The 20,839-nt window shown below is 44.8% G+C and overlaps 1 pseudogene; it reads left to right on the forward strand.

The window, feature by feature from the left end:
- The first annotated feature begins 16,413 nt into the window (after positions 1–16,413).
- LOC125546184 overlaps positions 16,414–20,839 on the forward strand; it is a 177,181-nt pseudogene continuing 172,755 nt past the window's right edge.

The following is a 20,839-nucleotide window of genomic DNA, read 5'->3' on the forward strand; positions in this document are numbered from 1 at the left end:
TACGTTTGTCTAGGAAATTGGAGGAGCTGATTCTATATTGGTTCCTTGTTGACCTCTGACCCTGTTGATGCTGTTCTGTATTGTAGAGGTATAAATTTCAAACCTCAAATTTCCAACAATATTTAAATCTGAAGTAATAGTTCTGCATTAGTGTCATCTTTAAGGCTCAGAAACACAACCTATCATACAATCTGAATTTTGACCATTTCACACACACAACCTATCATTTGTGGTTCCGTTAGTATCACATATAATCCAATACTTGGACAATACATACTTCTACAAGACAATGCCTTTTAGTTGGGCTGAATTATACGATATTTACATATCAATGTTATTGCTCATAGTCATTTGCCAATGTTGTGCAAATGGTTTCCACCAAAGAACATGTAGTATTATTTTTAAATTTGTGATAGGTTATGTTCTTCTTTTTTTACTTGCTTCCTCATCTCATTCTTGATAACCGGAGCGCCATTGCTTTCCTTTAAAATAATGTATGTTGGCAAAAAGAAGGTTTTATAGCTCTCGAATCCTTGAAAGTTGTGTTCTTCTTTTATGTCTTTAATAGCATGAACAAATATATGTTCAGGTGATAGCACTTGTGGAAGGATTAGCCCACCAGTGCTCAGAGGGAACGTGCATTCTAAGCTACTCCCTCCGTTCTAAATTACTCGTTGCAGAAGTGGATGTACCTAGAACTAAAATATATCTAGATACATCCATACCTGCGACAAGTAATTCGGAACGGAGGGAGTAGATGGTGCTCTGCTCCAGCCTTCAACAAGTCAATCTTGTTTAGTACTATGGAGTGCAAACTATGCAGATGATGTTTGTGTTTATAAGTTTCTACTAAAACACATATAACTCTTTGTGTGAGTCAGGTGCCCCCTTTCTCATACAATTGAGCCGTGTTCACTTTGAGTGTAACTTGTAGCCTTGTAAATTAAAGAGAACATGTGTTGATTCCCCAGTTTATAGCTGAAACCTTGCACGCCAAAGTTGAACAAGATATGATTGAGCTAAAGATATTCAAATCCAATGCTGAGGCTAATATCGTAGCTATGCCCAAGGCTTTGAATAAAATAATCTTGTGTGTTGCTCGGATGGAGATATTGGAGCAATTTAGTGTGAATATACACCCCTTTTTCAACGAGAAAGGAACTAACAGTGATATGTGCTTTTGTTTGTGTGTTTAAGCATAATGCTTTTGTTTTATGTTTGGACATATAAGGCTGCGTAGAACCACGTTGTGAGAACAAACATAAATAGATGATTGCCAGAGAATAATAATATTAGTCGAGACGTGCGTTGCACGTGCATGCTTACTAGTGTTACAGAAATAGTTCCGTAACAGTACCTGTGTTTCAATAAGTGAGGCGCCCTCAACTGCTCGATTCAGCTGATCTGACGGCTCGCAACTGAAAAAGATCAGCCGGCGGACGCGCTGCGCTTCTCTCTTCTTGCCTCGGGCCTATGCGAAAAAAAGAGCTACAGGGGCAGATGTTTCTTTTCCATTGGAATCTGGTCAAGATGGCTACCTTTCCGCTGGTTTCCTGCTCAGGCTTCCTTCGTTCCGAACGCATCGAGTGTGAAAAAAACAGCAAGAACTTCATTCCTTTGGTTTTGGACCTTTGTGCCGTTAAAAAAAGGAAAGGAAAAAACAACTATACAAACAAGCATCATATATCGTATGCAACATATGCTTGACCTACACACATGTTCAGACATCAAAACCTGTTCACTAATCAGGGCGTCATATTTCAATAACCAAACTTTACATCAATGCATCATACCTAGAGGCTTAGCGGGCTAAATGACTCAAAGTTAGCACTATTGTGCGAAATAGTGGGCTATTACCGTTATTCTCAATTTAGCGTTAAAAGTGCATAACTTTAATGGGAGAGCTCTCAAAAAGTCATAGTGAAACTACATCGGGCTATTTAAACTTTGCTGAGAAGTCCTATGAACAATACCTCTGTGTGCAAAACCGCTTGTTGCCGCCGCCGCCCTCAGATGCACAATACCTTGGGGTGCGCAAAACCAAACTGAACCGGATTTTTTTTTTCAAGTTTCAGTTTCAGTTTTGAAATCTGAAAACCATTTGCATTTCATTTTTTTTGGAGAAACCGAAAACCATTTGGTTGAATTGAATTAACCGAAATTGAGGTTTTTTGGGCTCAAAAGTGTAACAGGAAGCTATAGTTCAATACTTTCTAGCCCATTTAGTGTTTCAATTTACGTGATTAGCCTGATTGCTTATCCAACGTCCCTTCTTTATCTTTTTCTAATTGTTTTTTTCCTCGTTGTGATATACTCCCTCTGTTCCTAAATATTTTTCTTTTTAGAAATTTTAGAGTGTAGATTCGCTCATTTTGCTCCGGATGTAGTCACTTGTTGAAATCTCTAGAAGGAGTATATCATGTATTTACACATGGAAAAGTGATGTGTTGGCTAAAATATTCGCATCAACTTTGGTTAATTTGGTTATTACCGGAACTGAATCAAAAGTAAATGGTTATTACCGAAACCGAACCGTATGTAGGTATAAAACCGTATAAACCGAACTGAATCCACACCCTGAACAATAGCTACTTGAAAGTTCTGCATTTTCCTTCTTCTTTTTTTGACGCGTCAACGGCGGGCTTACGCCTGCCTGAACATTTATTAACCACCGTCAAAGTGTTACAAGCATAGGGAACAGAAATACAGTGGGTTTTGGGGAAGGGAAAAAGCAAAAGGAAAAGATTACATTATGCCATGGGACTACATTCTCCCGGCTAGATGGTACAACATGGAGCCCCAGTCACGGAGCATAATTTGCCTCTGTGGTTTCTAGCAACGATGGGACCAAAGTCGAAGATCGTCGGCTGCCGAACTAGCAATAGTGTGGGGCTGGAGTTGTTGGTTTCGGAAAACCTTGGCGCTTCGTCTCTTCCAAATGTTCTAGAGAACGGCCATCATAATTGTCGATCGTGTCTTGTTGTTGAAATCGCCCTCCCAAGCATGTAGTAGTCCATGCGGTGTATGATGGCAAAGGTTGTTTAGTTCTGCCCAGAGCGGAGCTAGGTGATCAATGGTTTCACATTGGTTACAGAAGGTGCAGTCGGCGTTGGTGGCAATGCCCCGTCTGAAGCGCCTAGCATTCGTGAACAAGCGGTCCTTGTTGGCGAGCCAGACAAAAATTCGGCATTTATTCGGTGCGTAGTTTCTCCAAATGGTTGGCGCAAGGTTGTCCTTGGGCCGCGACTTCCAAACCGCTTGGTAGGCCAGCTTAGTGGTTAACGGTTTGCCTGCCTCCCTCAAAATTCTTCTGTCAGCAACCTGCAAATTCACGTTTACCGAAGCCAAAACATTGCATAGATCATAAAACTCGCACTCAGCCGTGTGAGACAGCCTGGGGGTCAGGTCCAAGGTTAGGTTGTTCGAGACCAAAGCACGAGCCACCGGAGTGTGGATCCGATTGGAGTGAGAGAATAGAGCCGGGAAAAGCTGTGCTAGGGTTTGGGTGGTGTTAGGGAGCCAAAGGCCGAGCCTATTGGAAATATGCCCTAGAGGCAATAATAAATTAGTTGTAAATATGCCAAAGGTCATGATAATCGTTTATTATCCATGCTAAATTTGTATTGATAGGAAACTCAGATACATGTGTGGATACATAGACAACACCATGTCCCTAGTAACACTAGTAGAAAACGGAGCTTTAAAACTGGTTTGTAAATATGCCAAAGGTCATGATAATCGTTTATTATCCATGCTAGAATTGTATTGATAGGAAACTCAGATACATGTATGGATACATAGACAACACCATGTCCCTAGTAACACTAGTAGAAAACGGAGCTTTAAAACTGGTTTGTAAGGGCCTTTAGTGCCGGTTATGGAACCGGCATTAAAGTGTGGGCACTAAAGTCCCCCCCCCTTTAGTGTGGGCGCTAAAGTGCCACCACGTGGCGTGAGCTCACGCCCTGGTATGGGGGACCTTTAGTACCGGTTGGCGGTACTAAAGGTTTTTTTTTGAATTTTTTTTTGAAAATTTTGGAAAAAAATTGATTTTTTTTCGATTTTTAATTTTTCTGAATTATTTGATGATTTAGTCTCTAATCACCTCTATTAACTGCTCAAGTGTGGATCACTCATTCCAAATCATCTAACTTCCCGACCGGTCACCCATCCCTCTCACTACTCCAGCCCGAGCACGCTTAACTTTCGGATTCTATTCTCCTTCGTTTCCAAGTCTGCACTTATTGTTTTCCTGACAATAGTAAGATGTTAATCCTATTAATCCTCAGGAGTTTAGCTTGAGCATGAAGTCACACATTACACCGTTTGAGTTTGAAACTATTATTCTAAAAAAACAGTAATTATTTAGTAACGCTAATATTTATTGAATAAGTTTGACCATAGTTTGACCACAGTTTGACCATAGTTTGACCAAATTTGACCAAAATTCAAAAATTGAAATAATTATTTAGTAACACTAATATTCTTGAATAATTATGTAGTAACATTAATACTTCTTGAATAAGTAGTTTGACCAGATTTAACCAATTTTTTAAAAAAAACTGAAATTTGACCATATCTTTTTTTCCTTTTGGAATTTGAGGATTCTAAAAAATTCCAAACACGCCATAGGCTGTCTCCATTGGATGCGGATTTTCGTGCTGAATTTTTTGATATATTATATGTTTTTTTCCGACATCGTATGCAAAAGTTATAGCCGTTTTACATTTTCCCTACACTTTTTGCAAAACATGTCCAAATTTAAGTTTTCAAATTTTCCTAACTAGTAGATGTAGTAATATAACTACCTCTCGAAGGATTTTATTTTTTGAAGTTTTTATCATTTTCTTTTGATTTTTTCAAAACTGAAATGGCGATACACGGGGGGGGGGGGGGGGGGGGGGGGGGGTAGAGTTTGAAAATTGCCCTAATAGTGCCGGTTTGTGTCTTCAACCGGGACTATAGGTTAAGACTCTGTAATGCCGGTTGGTGACGCAAACCGGTACTATAGGTTAGACCTTTAGTACCGGTTTGTGTCACAAACCGTCACTAAAGGGGCTCGTGGGGCCCTGGCCGGACGCCAGCCTGCCACCACCCCTTTAGTACCGGTTCGTGGCACGAACCGGTACTAACGGTTCATTACGAATCGGCACTATTGCTCACATTAGTGCCGGTTTTTTTACAAACCGGCACTAATGTGCTTCACGTTTGACCCATTTTCTACTAGTGTAAGCCTCTAGTTGATTAGCTCGTTGATCAATAGATGGTTACGGTTTCCTGACCATGGACATTGGATGTCGTTGATAACGGGATCACATCATTAGGAGAATGATGTGATGGACAAGACCCAATCCTAAGCCTAGCACAAGATCATGTAGTTCGTATGCTAAAACTTTTCTAATGTCAAGTATCGTTTCCTTAGACCATGAGATTGTGCAACTCCCGGATACCGTAGGAGTGCTTTGGGTGTGCCAAACGTCACAACGTAACTAGGTGGCTATAAAGGTGCAGTACGGGTATCTCCGAAAGTATCTGTTGGGTTGGCACGAATCGAGACTGGGATTTGTCACTCCGTGTAATGGAGAGGTATCTCTGGGCCCACTCGGTAGGACATCATCATAATGTGCACAATGTCACCAAGGAGTTGATCACGGGATGATGTGTTACGCAACGAGTAAAGAGACTTTCCGGTAACGAGATTGAACAAGGTATCGGGATACCGACGATCGAATCTCGGGCAAGTATCGTACCAATAGACAAAGGGAATTGTATACGGGATTGATTGAATCCTTGACATCGTGGTTCATCCGATGAGATCATCGTGGAGCATGTGGGAGCCAACATGGGTATCCAGATCCCGTTGTTGGTTATTGACCGGAGAGTTGTCTCGGCCATGTCTGCATGACTCAGGGTCTACACACTTAAGGTTCGATGACGCTAGGGTTATAGGGAAAGTATGTACGCGGTTACCGAATGTTGTTCGGAGTCCCGGATGAGATCCCAGACGTCACGAGGAGTTCCTGAATGGTCCGGAGGTAAAGATTTATATATGGGAAGTCCCGTTTTGGTCACCGGAAAGGTTTCGGGTGCTATCGGTAACGTACTGGGACCACCGGGGGGGTCCCGGGGGTCCACCAGGTGGGGCCACCAGCCCTAGAAGGCTGTGTGGGCCAAGTGTGGGAGGGGACCAGCCCTAGGTGGGCTGGTGCGCCCCCCACCAAGGCCCAAGGCACAAGGGAGAGTGGGAGGGGGCAAACCCTAGGTCCAGATGGGCCTTAAGGCCCCCCCTAGGTGCGCCCCCCTCTCTCCCCCCCTGGCCGCCACCCTAGATGGGTTTTGGGGCTGCCGCCGCCCCTAGGGAGGGAACCCTAGATGGGGACGCAGCCCCTCCCCTTCCCCTATCTATACTTGAGGTATTGGGGGCTGCAAGACACACGAGATTATCTCCCTCTTGGCGCAGCCCTACCTCTCTCCCTCCTCGTCTTTCGTAGTGCTTGGCAAAGCCCTGCTGGAGTTCCGCGCTCCTCCACCACCACCACGCCGTCGTGCTGCTGCTGGACGGAGTCTTCCCCAACCTCTCCTTATCCCCTTGCTGGACCAAGGCATGGGAGACGTCACCGGGCTGCACGTGTGTTGAACGCGGAGGCGCCGTGGTTCGGCGCTTAGATCGGAATCAAGTACGAATCCTTCATCCGCGTTCTTGCAACGCTTCCGCTTAGAGATCTACAAGCGTATGTAGATGCACTCCCCTTCCCCTCGTTGCTAGATTACTCCATAGATTGATCTTGGCGATGCGTAGAAAATTTTAAATTTCTGCTACGATCCCCAACAGTGGCATCATGAGCTAGGTCTATGCATAGTTTCTATGCACGAGTAGAACACAAGTTGTTGTGGGCGTCGATTTTGTCAATTTACTTGCCGTTACTAGTCTTATCTTGATTCGGCGGCATCGTGGGATGAAGCGGCCCAGACCGACCTTACACGTACGCTTACGTGAGACTGGTTTCACCGACTGACATGCACTAGTTGCATAAGGTGGCTAGCGGGTGTCTGTCTCTTTGATGAAAAGGGTCCTTATGAAGGGTAAATAGAAATTGGCATATCACGTTGTGGTTTTGGCGTAGGTAAGAAACGTTCTTGCTAGAAACCTATAGCAGCCACGTAAAAACTTGCAACAACAATTAGAGGACGTCTAACTTGTTTTTGCAGCATATGCCTTGTGATGTGATATAGCCAGAAGGATGTGATGAATGATATATGTGATGTATGAGATTGATCATGTTCTTGTAATAGGAATCACGACTTGCATGTCGATGAGTATGACAACCGGCAGGAGCCATAGGAGTTGTCTTAATTTATTTATGACCTGCGTGTCAACATAAACGTCATGTAATTACTTTACTTTATTGCCAAAGCGTTAGCCATAGTAGCAGAAGTAATAGATGATGAGACAACTTCAAGAAGACACGATGATGGAGATCATGATGATGGAGATCATGGTGTCATGTCGGTGACAACGATGATCATGGAGCCCCAAAGATGGAGATCATAAGGAGCAAAATGATATTGGCCATATCATGTCACTATTTGATTGCTTGTGATGTTTATCATGTTTTACATCTTATTTTCTTAGAACGACGGTAGCTTAAATAAGATGATCCCTCGCAATAATTTCAAGAAAGTGTTCCCCCTAACTTTGCACCGTTGTGAAGGTTCGTTGTTTCGAAGCACCACGTGATGATCGGGTGTGATAGATTCTAACGTTCGAATACAACGGGTGTAAGCCAGATTTACACACGCAATACACTTAGGTTGACTTGACGAGCCTAGCATGTACAGACATGGCCTCGGAACACGAAAGACCGAAAGGTCGAGCATGAGTCGTATAGAAGATACGATCAACATGAAGATGTTCACCGATGTTGACTAGTCCATCTCACGTGATGATCGGACACGGCCTAGTTGACTCGGATCATGTTTCACTTAGATTACTAGAGGGATGTCTATCTGAGTAGGAGTTCATTAAATAATTTGATTAGATGAACTTAATTATCATGAACATAGTCTAAATTGTCTTTGCAAATATGTTGTGGATAAATAGCTCACGCTTTAGCTCCCTGTTTTTATATGTTCCTAGAGAAAAGACTAAGTTGAAAGATATTGTAAGCATTGATGCGGACTAGGTCCGTTGCCTGAGGAGTGTCCTCACTGCTACACAGAAGGCTTATGTCTTTGATGCACCGCTCGGTGTGCCAACCCCTCCAGCGTCGTCTGTGGATGTTATGAACATCTGACAGATACGTCCTGATGACTACTTGATAGTTAACTGCACCATACTTTACGGCTTAGAATCGGGATTCCAATGACGTTTTGAACGCCATAGAACATATGAGATGTTCCAAGAGCTGAAATTGGGATTTCAGGCTCATGCCCGTATTGAGAGGTATGAGACCTCTGACAAGTTATTTGCCTACAAGATGGAGGAGAATAGCTCAGCTAGTGAGCATGTGCTCAGAATGTCTGGGTACTACAATCACTTGAATCAAGTTGGAGTTAAACTTCCAGATAAGAGAGTGATTGATAGAGTTCTCTAGTCACTATCACTAAGCTACTAGATCTTCATGATGAATTATGACATGCAAGGGATGGAGATGATTCCGGAGCTGTTCGCGGTGCTTAAGACCGCAAAAGGTAGAAATCAAGAAGGAGCATCAAGTGTTGATGGTTTAACAAGACCACTGGTTTCAATAAGGGCAAGGGCTAGAAGGGAAACTTCATGGATGGCAAACCAGTTGCCGCTCCAGTGAAGGAACCCAAGGTTGAACCCAAACCCGAGACTAAGTGCTTCTATTGTAGGGGGAACGGTCACTAGTAGCGGAATTACCCCAAATGCATGGTAGATAAGAAGGCTGGCAACTTCAACAAAGTATATACGTATTATTAATGTGTACCTCACTAGTACTCCTGGTAGCACCTGTGTATTGGATACCGGTTCAGTTGCTATTATTGGTGACTTGAAGCAAAAGCTACGGACTAAACGGAGACTGGCTAAGGGCAAGGTGACGATGTGTGTTGGAAGTGTTTCCAAAGTTGATGAGATCACCATCGCACGCTCCATCTGGCTTCGGGATTAGTATTGAACCTAGATAAATGTTATCAGGTGTCTACGTTGAGCATGAATATGATTAGATCATGTTCATTGCAATACGATTATTCATTTAAGTTAGAGAATAATGGTTATTCTGTTTACATGAATAATACCTTTCATGGTCATGCACCCTATGCGAATGGTTCAGTGAATCTCGGTCACAGTAATACACATGTTCACGCCAAAAGATGTAGATAGTACCACTTTCTTGTGGCACTGCCGCTTAGGTCATATTGGCGTAAGATGCATGAAGAAACTCCATGTCGATGGATGTTTGGAGTCACTTGATTTTGAATCGCTTGACACATGCGAGCCATGCTTCATGGGCAGGATGACTAAGACCCCGTTTTCAGGTACAATGAAATGGGCAAGTGACTTGTTGGAAATCATACATGCTGATGCGTGTGATCCAATGAGAATTGAAGCGTGCGGTGGATATCGCTATTTTCTCATCTTCACTGACGATTTGAGTAGATATAGGTATATTTACTTAATGAAGCACAAGTCTGAAACGTTTGAAAAGTTCAAGCGATTTCAGAGTGAAGTTAAGAATCATCATAACAAGAAGATCATGTTCCTACGATCTGATCAAAGGGGGATTTTCTGAGTTATGAGTTTGGCAATCACTTAAGACATTGTGGAATTGTTTCGCAGTTGAAGCCACCTGGAACACCACAGGGTAATGGTGTGTCCGTACGTCGTAATCGAACCTTATGAGATATGGTGCGATCTGTGACGTCTCTTACCGATCTACCATTTTCATTTTGAGGTTATGCGTTAGAGACAGCTGCATTCACTTTAGATAGGACACCATCTAAGTCCGTTGAGACGACGTCGTGTGAACATTGGTTTGGCAAGAAACCAAAGCTGTCGTTTCTTAATGTTTGGGGCTGCGATGCTTAAGGCTTCAGCCGGAGAAGCTCGAACCCAAAGCGGACAAACACATCTTCATAGGATACCCAAAGGTGACAGTTGGGTACACCTTCTATCTCAGATCCGAGGGCAAATTGTTTGTCGCTAAGAACGGGTCCTTTCTCGAGAAGGAGTTTCTCTCAAAAGAATTGAGTGGGAGGAAGATAGAACTTGATGAGGTTGTCGAACCTTTACTTCAACCAGAGAGTGATGCAACACAGAAAGAAGTTTTATGTGGTGCCTACGTCTGTTGAATAGGAAGTTAATGATAGTGATCATGAAGCTTCGGATCAAGTTGCTATCGAACCTCGTAGGTCGACAAGGATATGTACTACTCCTGAGTGGTACGGTAATCCTGTCTTAGATATCATGTTGTTAGACAACAATGAACCTACGAGCTATGGAGAAGCGATGGTGGGCCCGTATTCCGACAAATGGTTAGAAGCCATGAAATCCGAGATAGGATCCATGTATCAGAACAAAGTACGGACTTGGGTGGACTTGCCCGATGATCAGCAAGCCATTGAGATAAATGGATCTTTAAGAAGAAGACGGACGTGGGCGGTAATGTTACCGTCTATGAAGCTCGACTTGTGGGAAAGAGTCTTTTCACAAGTTCAAGGAGTTGACTACGATAAGAATTTCTCACCCGTAGCGATGCTTAAGTCCGTCGGAATCATGTTAGCATTAGCTGTATTTTTCGATTATGAAATCTGATAGATGGATGTCAAAAACAAGTTTTCTTACCAGTTTTCGTAAGAAAGATTTGTATGTGATACAATCAAAGTTTTGTCGATCCTAAGGATGCAAAAAGGTATGCTGGCTCCAGCGATCCTTCTATGGACTAGAGCAAGCATCTCGGAGTCAGAATATATGCTTTGTTGGAGTGATCAAAGCTTTTAGGTTTATACAATGTTTGCTAGAAACTTGTATTTACAAGAAAGTGAGTGGGAGCACTACAACATTTCTGATAAGTATATGTGGATGACATATTGTTGATTCGAAATAATGTAGAATTTCTAGAAAGCATAAACGGTTGTTTGAAGAGTGATTTTCAAAGGAAGACCTGGATAAAGCTGCTTACATATTGGGCATCAAGATCTATAGAAATAGATCAAGACGCCCGATGATACTTTCAAAGAACGCACACCTTGACATGTTTTTGAAGGAGTTCAAAATAGATCAGTCAAAGAAGGTGTTCTTACCTGAGTTGTAAGGTGTGAAGTTGAGTAAGACTCAAAGATTGACCACGGCAGAAGAAAGAGGAAGGACGAAGGTCGTCCCCTATGCTTTTGTCATAGGCTCTATACGGTATGCCATGCTGAGTACCGCACCAGATGTGTGCCTTGCCACATGTCTGGCAAGAGGGTACAAAAGGTGATCTAGGAGTGGATCACCAGATAGCAGTCAAAATTATCCTTAGAGGAATAAGGAAATGTTTCTCGGTTATGGAGGTGATAAAGAGTTCGATGTAAAGAGTTACGTCGATGCAAGCTTAACACCTATCGAGATAGCTCTGAGTAGATATACCGGATACGTATAATGGAGCAACAATTTGGAATAGCTCCAAGTGGAACGTGGTAGCAGCATCTACGATATGACATAAAGTTTTGCGAAATACATAGGGATCTGAATATTGCAGACCCGTTGACTACAACCTCTCTCACAAACATAACATGATCAAACCCAGAACTCATTGAGTGTTAATCACATAGTGATGTGAACTAGATTATTGACTCTAGTAAACTCTTTGGATGTTGGTCACATGGCGATGTGACCTGTGAGTGTTAATCACATGGTCATGTCAACTAGATTGTTGACTCTAGTGCAAGTGGGAGACTGTTGGAAATATGCCCTAGAGGCAATAATAAATTAGTTATTATTATATTTCATTGTTCATGATAATCGTTTATTATCCATGCTCGAATTGTATTGATAGGAAACTCAGATACATGTGTGGATACATAGACAACACCATGTCCCTAGTAAGCCTCTAGTTGATAAGCTCGTTGATCAATGGATGGTTACGATTTCCTGACCATGGACATTGGATGTCGTTGATAACGGGATCACATCATTAGGAGAATGATGTGATGGACAAGACCCAATCCTAAGCCTAGCACAAGATCGTGTAGTTTGTATGCTAAAGCTTTTCTAATGTCAAGTATCATTTCCTTAGACCATGAGATTGTGCAACTCCCGGATACCGTAGGAGTGCTTTGGGTGTGCCAAACGTCACAACGTAACTGGGTGGCTATAAAGGTGCACTACGGGTATCTCCGAAAGTGTCTGTTGGGTTGGCACGAATCGAGACTGGGATTTGTCACTCCGTGTAACGGAGAGGTATCTCTGGGCCCACTCGGTAGGACATCATCATAATGTGCACAATGTGACCAAGGAGTTGATCACGGGATGATGTGTTACGAAACGAGTAAAGAGACTTGCCGTAACGAGATTGAAGAAGGTATCGGGATACCTACGATCGAATCTCGGGCAAGTATCGTACCGATAGACAAAGGGAATTGTATACGGGATTGATTGAATCCTTGACATCGTGGTTCATCCGATGAGATCATCGTGGAGCATGTGGGAGCCAACATGGGTATCCAGATCCCGTTGTTGGTTATTGACCGGAGAGTTGTCTCGGCCATGTCTGCATGACTCCCAAGCCCGTAGGGTCTACACACTTAAGGTTCGATGACGCTAGGGTTATAGGGAAAGTATGTACGCGATTACCGAATGTTGTTCGGAGTCCCGGATGAGATCCTGGACATCACGAGGAGTTCCTGAATGGCCCGGAGGTAAAGATTTATATATGAGAAGTCCCGTTTTGGTCACCGGAAAGGTTTTAGGTGCTATCGGTAACGTACTGGGACCACCGGGGGGGTCCTGGGGGTCCACCAGGTGGGCCCACCAGCCCAAGAAGGCTGCGTGGGCCAAGTGTGGGAGGGGACCAGCCCTAGGTGGGCTGGTGCGCCCCCCCCCCCCCACCAAGGCCCAAGGCGCAAGGGAGAGTGGGAGGGGGCAAACCCTAGGTCCAGATGGGCCTTAAGGCCCACCCTAGGTGTGCCCCCCTCTCTCCCCCCTTGGCCGCCACCCTAGATGGGTTTTGGGGCTGCCGCCACCCCTAGGGAGGGAACCCTAGATGGGGGCGCAGCCCCTCCCCTTCCCCTATATATACTTGAGGTATTGGGGGCTGCAAGACACACGAGATTATCTCCTTCTTGGCGCAGCCCTACCTCTCTCCCTCCTCGTCTCTCGTAGTGCTTGGCGAAGCTCTGTTGGAGTTCCGCACTCCTCCACCACCACCACGCCGTCGTGCTGCTGCTGGACGGAGTCTTCCCCAACCTCTCCTTCTCCCCTTGCTGGATCAAGGCGTGGGAGACGTCACCGGGCTGCACGTGTGTTGAACGCGGAGGCGCCGTGGTTCGGCGCTTTGATCGGAATCAACCGCGATCTGAATCGCTATGAGTACGACTCCTTCATCCGCGTTCTTGCAACGCTTCCGCTTAGCGATCTACAAGGGTATGTAGATGCACTCCCCTTCCCCTCGTTGCTAGATTACTCCATAGATTGATCTTGGTGATGCGTAGAAAATTTTAAATTTCTGCTACGATCCCCAACACCAGAATGAGGTAGTAGCGCCGTTGCCAAGTTGCACCTGAGTGTTTGAGCGAAAGAAATCAAGGTCTTTCATGATATCCCGCCAGATAGGGGTAGAATGACTATCGTCTGTTCCCACGTCATGGGTGCTAGACCATCCGTACTTGGAGAAAAGGTAGGAAGGTTGTCGCGAAGCCGCACCGTCATGTAGCTTGGAAATGTGTTTGAGGAGGAGGCAAACATTCATTTGCGTTAGAGATAGGAAGCCGAGGCCTCCATTAGTGAAGGGAGCGCACACGATGTCCCAAGCTACTTTGCAGTTACCCTCGGTAACCGTGTCTTGGCCCATCCAGAAGAAGGCTCGACAGCGTTTCTCAATCTCTTGCACAATGCCGGCGGGAAGAAGAAGAACGCTCATAGCATAGGTTGGTAGGGCCCAGAGAACGGAGCGGACGAGAATTGCCCGCCCGGCCAAGGACAAAAGAAGTCCCCGCCAGCCGGCCAAACGTCGATCGACCTTATCGATGATAAAGAAAAAATCCGCTAGAGTGAGTTTGTGGGTGGAGAGAGGCAATCCTAAGTAAGATTGCGGAAAGGAAGCAACCGGGCAACCAAGAATGGCCGCAAGGTTGTTAGATAGCTCTGGGTCGACGTGAATAGGTGCGAAGGTGCTTTTGTGGAAATTGATGGTAAGGCCGGTGGCCTGGGAGAACTGAAGTAGGATTTGCTTGAGGGTCCACAGTTGTGTTGCATCTGGAGGAAGGACAATAAGAGTGTCGTCAGCATATTGCAAGACGGTGCAAGGGATATCATCCGCAATTGGGTGGGAAAGAAGTTCATTTGCGGAGGCCTGGAGGATTAGGCGCTTGAGGACATCAGCAACTATAATGAAAAGATAGGGGGAGAAAGGGTCACCCTGCCGCAAGCCTTGCCGACACGGGAACCAAGGGCCCGGCTTGCCGTTCAGTAACACGGTGGAGGTGGACGAAGAGTTTAGGTGGTCGGCCCAACAACACCAGGACGGTGGAAAACCTTTTGCGCGTAAGATCGCGGCAAGGGCGACCCAAGACACAGAGTCGAAAACCTTGTGGAAATCAAGCTTGATGACGGTTGCGGGGAGGCGCCGTTTAAAACAAGTTTGGACAATGTCTGCAGCATGAACAAAGTTTTCGGCGATCCCACGGCCCCGAATAAAACCGTTTGCTCGTCATGGATGAGGTGGTCGATTAGAGGCTGGGCCTGAAAGGCGAGACACTTAGACGCAAGCTTGACGGAGCAGTTTTGAAGAGACACTGGGCGATAGTTTTCTGGCTTAGCGGGATCGGACTTCTTTGGAAGGAGCACGATGTGAGCTGTGTTCAAACGCATAAGGTCTGCTGAGCCAGCATGAAAGTCATTAAGCAAATTGAGAAGATCCAATTTAACAAGATCCCAGTTGCTTTTGTAAAAAGCGGGGCCAAAACCATCCGGCCCTGGGCTTGCATCGTCCTTCATGGCCCAAAGAGCAGCCTTTATTTCCTCCAAGGTAAAAGGAGCAGAGAGGTTGGAAGCCTGAGCAGGAGTAATTGAGTTCGGGAGAAGTAGACTATCGAGATCAAAGGAAAAGGAGACCGGATGGATTACGCCAATCAGGTTCTTGAAGAAGTTCAAAAGAACAACCTCCTTGTCACAATGCGTAGTGAAGGTAGTGCCATATATTGTTTTCAAGGGATTTGATTTGGTTTTTACGGTGTCTGACCGAGGCACAAATATGAAGGTATGCCGAGTTTTCGTCACCGAAGAGGCAATCCTTAACCTTTGCTCATTGCCTCCAGTAGGCTGCAATGGCAGCATTATGGCGGTGCAATGAAAGCTTGACCGCAAGCCGAAGATCGGATTCGAGAGACGACAACGTTCTGGCCTCTTCCAGCTTGTCCAGGAAGTTGATAGTGGTATGGCAGTTTAAGGCTGAGATCCTAGGCGATCTTCTGTTGGACAACCACTTTTTTGCCATATCCCTGGTACGCTTTAATTTGAGGGAAAGAATTCCAGCAGATCCAAGGTGGGCATGCTGAGGATCGACGCTCCCCCAATTTGCGGCAACCCGTTCCTTGAATAAAGGGACGTTGAGGAGAGAGCGGTCAAGGCGGAAAACCGAAGATCTAGGGATGGAAGTGGCTGCCGTTAGCCGGATGGGGACGTGATCGGAGGTTGTCCTGGCAAGAGAAGAAAGAGAGGTATCCGGGAATTTTGAGGCCCAGTCCACGCTTGCCAGAGCACGATCAAGCCGGACAAGAATGGGCACCTCCTGCTGGTTTGACCAAGTAAAGCGTCTGTCGAGGAGAGGCAGATCCTGAAGCCGGAGAATGTTGATAGTTGAGGCAAAAAGGTTTGCCTCCAGCATATTGAAATGTGTTGTGGATTTGTCCGACGGCCTAAGGGTGACGTTGAAATCCCCAATGACATTCCAAGGGCAGGAGATTTGAGGTTTGAGATCCACGAGGGATTGCAAGAAGAAAGGTTTAGATGCATTTTCCTTTTTAAACCACCACGTATGTCTTTTTCTTACGAAAGTTTGCATGCACTTTCATGGTTGTTGTCAAAATTTCACATGAGTTTGACAAGTGATATTTCCTGGTTCCTTCGTTCAAAAGTCATGTCTTCATGTGGGCTAGGGCGAGGGTGGGGCTACGTCTGTCAGGGTAACTACGGCCCGCGTCGTTTTTTCCCTATATATAAAAAAAGGAAAACCGTCTCCTCTCTGTCTCGCTCTCCTTCCTCCTCCGCCGCCGCCGCCCGCACGCCGTTCGTACCGGACTCGAGCGGAGATCTTCCTCCTCTCCTCTCGGTAAGCTCTAATCCGCTCATCTCCCTTTCATCTTCTTCGTCTGCGTCGTGAAATTTTGAATCATCTTCCTTCCCCGAGCAACCCCGACGCCAAAACCCTACCCGCCTGACCTAGCTCCGACTCCGATGACGAGAGAGACGGTGTTCTTGAGAGCCCTGCTGCTCTAGTGTATGCTATCGAGATGCATCCCCTGCTCTAGTGTTTGCTGCGATGCCTCGACCCCCCTCTAAAACAGCCCTGCTGCTTTGGTTGTGAACTTGTGGTGCTACTGTAGTTGGTGCACCACTGTGTGATCGATGAATTTAACCGATTTCCTTTTGTTTGCACTGCTGTATAATGAATGTAACGGATTTGCCCCCCTCTCATCTACCGCTGTGCAATTGTTCGCATATGGATTGGGTGAATTTTAGCCTCTCTATAATCTACTGTCAGTGTCAGGTAGGAAGGATCACATTGGAGGGTTGCCTGGCCTCATGGAATTTGTTGCTAATCTCATATCTCTTATATGTTAGATCTTATTGTATTATAATTGTCCATCATTACCCGCCTGACCTAGTCCCGTGTCGGTGTTCTTGAGAGCCCTGCTGCTCTAGTGTAGGCTAGCGAGATGCATCTGCACCTCCCCTTGCTACTGCAACGGCGACCAGTGGTGTTCCCCCATACGGTTTGCTGCGATGGCTCGACCGATGGTGTTTCCGATCTGCTTTTGTTGCTGTGCCTGTGTTCCTGGTAATAATTAGTCGTCTTCTGTTGATATTGTGGTTGCTGCACAACTGTATGATCGTACCAATCTTTTCATTACCGCCGCCTCCCCACCCCCCATCCATTCAATTGTTCGCAAATGGACTGTGTGAATTCTAGTGTTTTTTTTCCTTTGCTTGCACAGAAAGCTCCATAGACTGTACTCCTGTATAACAAATCTAACTGATTTCCCGCCCATCGGATCTACCACCATGCAATCGTTCTCATATGTGTTGGGTGTGGTTTTATGTATGTCCCCGATACTTTGTGTTTTTTTTAAATAGAACAATAATAACAAGATAAACAGCAAAGATAGTCCAAAATCGTTATATGTGTTGGTCAGCCTTTGTGACTACATCTCTCTTGCTGTTTCTATGACCTTACCTGTTGCAACCGTTGATATTTTTGTGTAAATGAAGGCTGGGCTTAAGAATCTACACGGTGTTAATTTAGTTCGTAAGGCTGCATATTCTGTTTTCCGGTTATGATCGATGCCTTTTTTTTAGAACATGATCGATACCTTTTGTTGGGTGGCAACTCTGAAGGATGCTCTAGCTAGCTAGCTTCTGTAACAGTGAGTCTTGTTGGCCGATTTGGCATTCGCCTGTATGCTGTCTGTACCAATTCTACCCCTTCCCCTCAACCCAGCATGCCACACCCATGCCTCTGATAGCTCTTAAGCTATTTATAGGTGTCTTAACTCACTTTTGTGCATTCATTTCTCTTATCCACATGATACTATATGATTTACTTTTCATCAGCTGTCTTTGTGAATCTTTCCGCGGTACTGAAATTCAGAGCTGTTTCACTGAATCTTTGCTCGCTACTCAAATTCATAAGCTCGCACATAGATCGTTGTTCTTTTTTAGACAGTTTTTCTGTCGTGTATGTGTCAGAGAAGTTATAGTGCTATTGATATAAAATGAGAAGTTTATATTTAGCAAGAAACAGCAGCAATATTCTCCTTTAGTGTACCACTTAGTTTCCTCAGGGTATAATACAATTTGGTGACTACATAACTATATATGCTGAGACAAATAGGGAAAGTAGAGAAAAACGGCGGCGTTTGTTGCTACCCTGTGAAAAACTGCACTTGACAGGTGTGTTTACCAAATAGAAGTTCACTTGATTGATAATACCATATGTTCCATTTTATTCCCTAGGTAACTCACGGCACCTAACTAGTCTCTACAATGTATAGGACTGAGTATATTATTAATGATTGCTCAAAACTTAACTTGCTAGGCTTAGTGTGGCACCTTGTTCTGCATACACGAAGTATTTATGCAGTACATCTCTCTTCTTGTCTGTACTGTTCTTTTATTTAAATAATGGGCTCTTTCTACTACCTGGAATTGTTGACGCTTTTTGTGTACTGTTCTACAGTCTACATATTGTCTAACAATTAGTGATGTTTGGTTTCCTAGCTCATCCGGGATGCGTATCTTTGTGAAGACCCCCACTGGCAGCACAATCTGCCTCAAGGTCCACTCATCAGACACCCTGTACACTGTCAAGGCAAAGATCCAGCAGCAGTACCGCCTCTTCTTCGATGGGGTGCACCTAGAAGACAACCATACATTGGCCGATTATGGCATCCAGCATGACTCTACGATTGACCTCCAGGAACAAATGCAAATCTACGTGACGGAGACGCGGGCAGGCAGGACCATTGCCCTTGAGGTTGACAGCCTAGACACCAACGGTAACGTGAAGTCCAAGATCCAGGACATGGAGGGCTTTCCCAAGGGCCAGCAGTGCCTCATCTTCGCCAACAAACAGCTGGAGGATGACAACCGCAGCTTGGCTGACCACAACATCTGGAAGGAGTCCACCCTCCTCCTCGTTCTCCGCCCGTGTAGGCCAGGAGAAAGTAGGATGATGCACATCATTGTCAAGACTCTGTACGGGAAGACCCTCACCCTTGAGGTTGAGAGCTCGTATACCATCGAGAATGTAAAGATGAAGTTCTACGAGCAGGAAGGCACTCCCCCTATGCAGCAGCGCATCATCTTTGCTGGCAAGCAGCTGCAGGACGACCGCACCCTTGCGGACTACAACATTCAGACAGAATCTACCGTTGTTATGGTGAAACGCCTTTGTGGTTGCTGAGCTTCATGGCCTGCCATTCAACAACCAGTTTTATTTTGCTGGAGCCTTCTTTCCAGTAGTGGTACTTTATCAGTAAAGTAGTATGGAGTATCATTGTAGTACTGTACGTTAGCACATAATGTATGCTCAGGTATTGTTCCTTCACAGTTGAAGTATAGTGTGGTTTCAGTAAAACTACGTATTGTTATTGCTCCGGTATTGTTCCTTCATAGTAGAAGTGTGGTGTGTTTCCAGTAAAACTACATACTCCTACAGTCCTACTATCATTTATTAGCATGTTAATGTGTTGCTAGTTCTTTTTATGCCAATACTTTTTGGTGGCCTAAAAAATAAGTTGCCCATCCCTAGCTTAAAAGATAAAACGCCCCCAAAATATGTTGACACTTCTAAATTAGTTATCACATAACTATTTTAGATGCCCCAACGAATGAGAGAGATGGCTTACGAGAGAAGTTGAGGAGGGGGTATCTTATTTTTCAAGCCTTCAAAAAACTGGCCCTATCCATTTATCAAGAGGAACTACTATTAAGGAACTGGAAGCTAACCAAAGGGGTAAAACTGCACAATCGTTTTTGAGAATCTTTTTTCGTAGTGCAAAATCTTGCGTCTTTTCCTCCTATCCTCATCACAGGAAAGGAGAACAGCCAACACCCTCCATAAGAAAAAAAAACATGAAGGGCTCCCTCACTATTTGCGGTCCCGTGAGAAAAACAAAGAGCAGCACCCAGACCCCATGAGCTAGGGTTGGCTCTCTGGGCGGTGCGGCCCCTTCAGCCAGCCAGCCATCCATGGCGTGCTGCCCTTTCGCCGCTGCCATCTCTCCATACCCAGCCATCCCAACGCTGCCCCTCTGTTCACTGCTTCGAGCTTCCGCCCTCTGTGCAATGCATAGAGCTGCCGTCGCCCCCCTTCCAAGGTACTCCACTCATCCCCTCTCTCCTCTCTCCATCCCTCCTACCACAACCCTCATACCCCATCAATCCTTCCTGTTCCGTCTCACTTCTCTGTCCATGCACTTATTTTCTTCTGTTTTTTGTGATTCAATGATTATGAGCCATAGATTGGATATTGTCTACATAGCTATCTTGCACATGAACAACCTAATTGATCCGCATATGTATAGTGTGGATTGTATGGCTTCCTTCTGGTTTCGATACTTGTAAATTATACTCCGATTTATATATGTTATATATTATGGATTTGACTTGGACCTGCATTACACATGTGTTGGTACAATCGTATAGCTGCTTATTTGATCAAACAAACACATTAGCACACTTACCTTCATTTCCTGTGCCTCCCAAAGGTATACCATAATAACAAATGTTATTATTCATTATATTCTTATGTGGGACGCTAACTTGGTTTTCATTTTTTTAGGAAAAAACTATCTTGTGGACTCTGGATATCGAAACCGGACGGGATATCTTGCTCCTTTAAAGGGGAGTACATAGTATCTACTAGAATTCCATCTGGCCTTCCAAGTTTCTCACGTC

Source organism: Triticum urartu, chromosome 3 (genome assembly GCF_003073215.2).
Source record: "Triticum urartu cultivar G1812 chromosome 3, Tu2.1, whole genome shotgun sequence".
In the NCBI taxonomy this organism is placed as follows: Eukaryota; Viridiplantae; Streptophyta; class Magnoliopsida; order Poales; family Poaceae; genus Triticum; species Triticum urartu.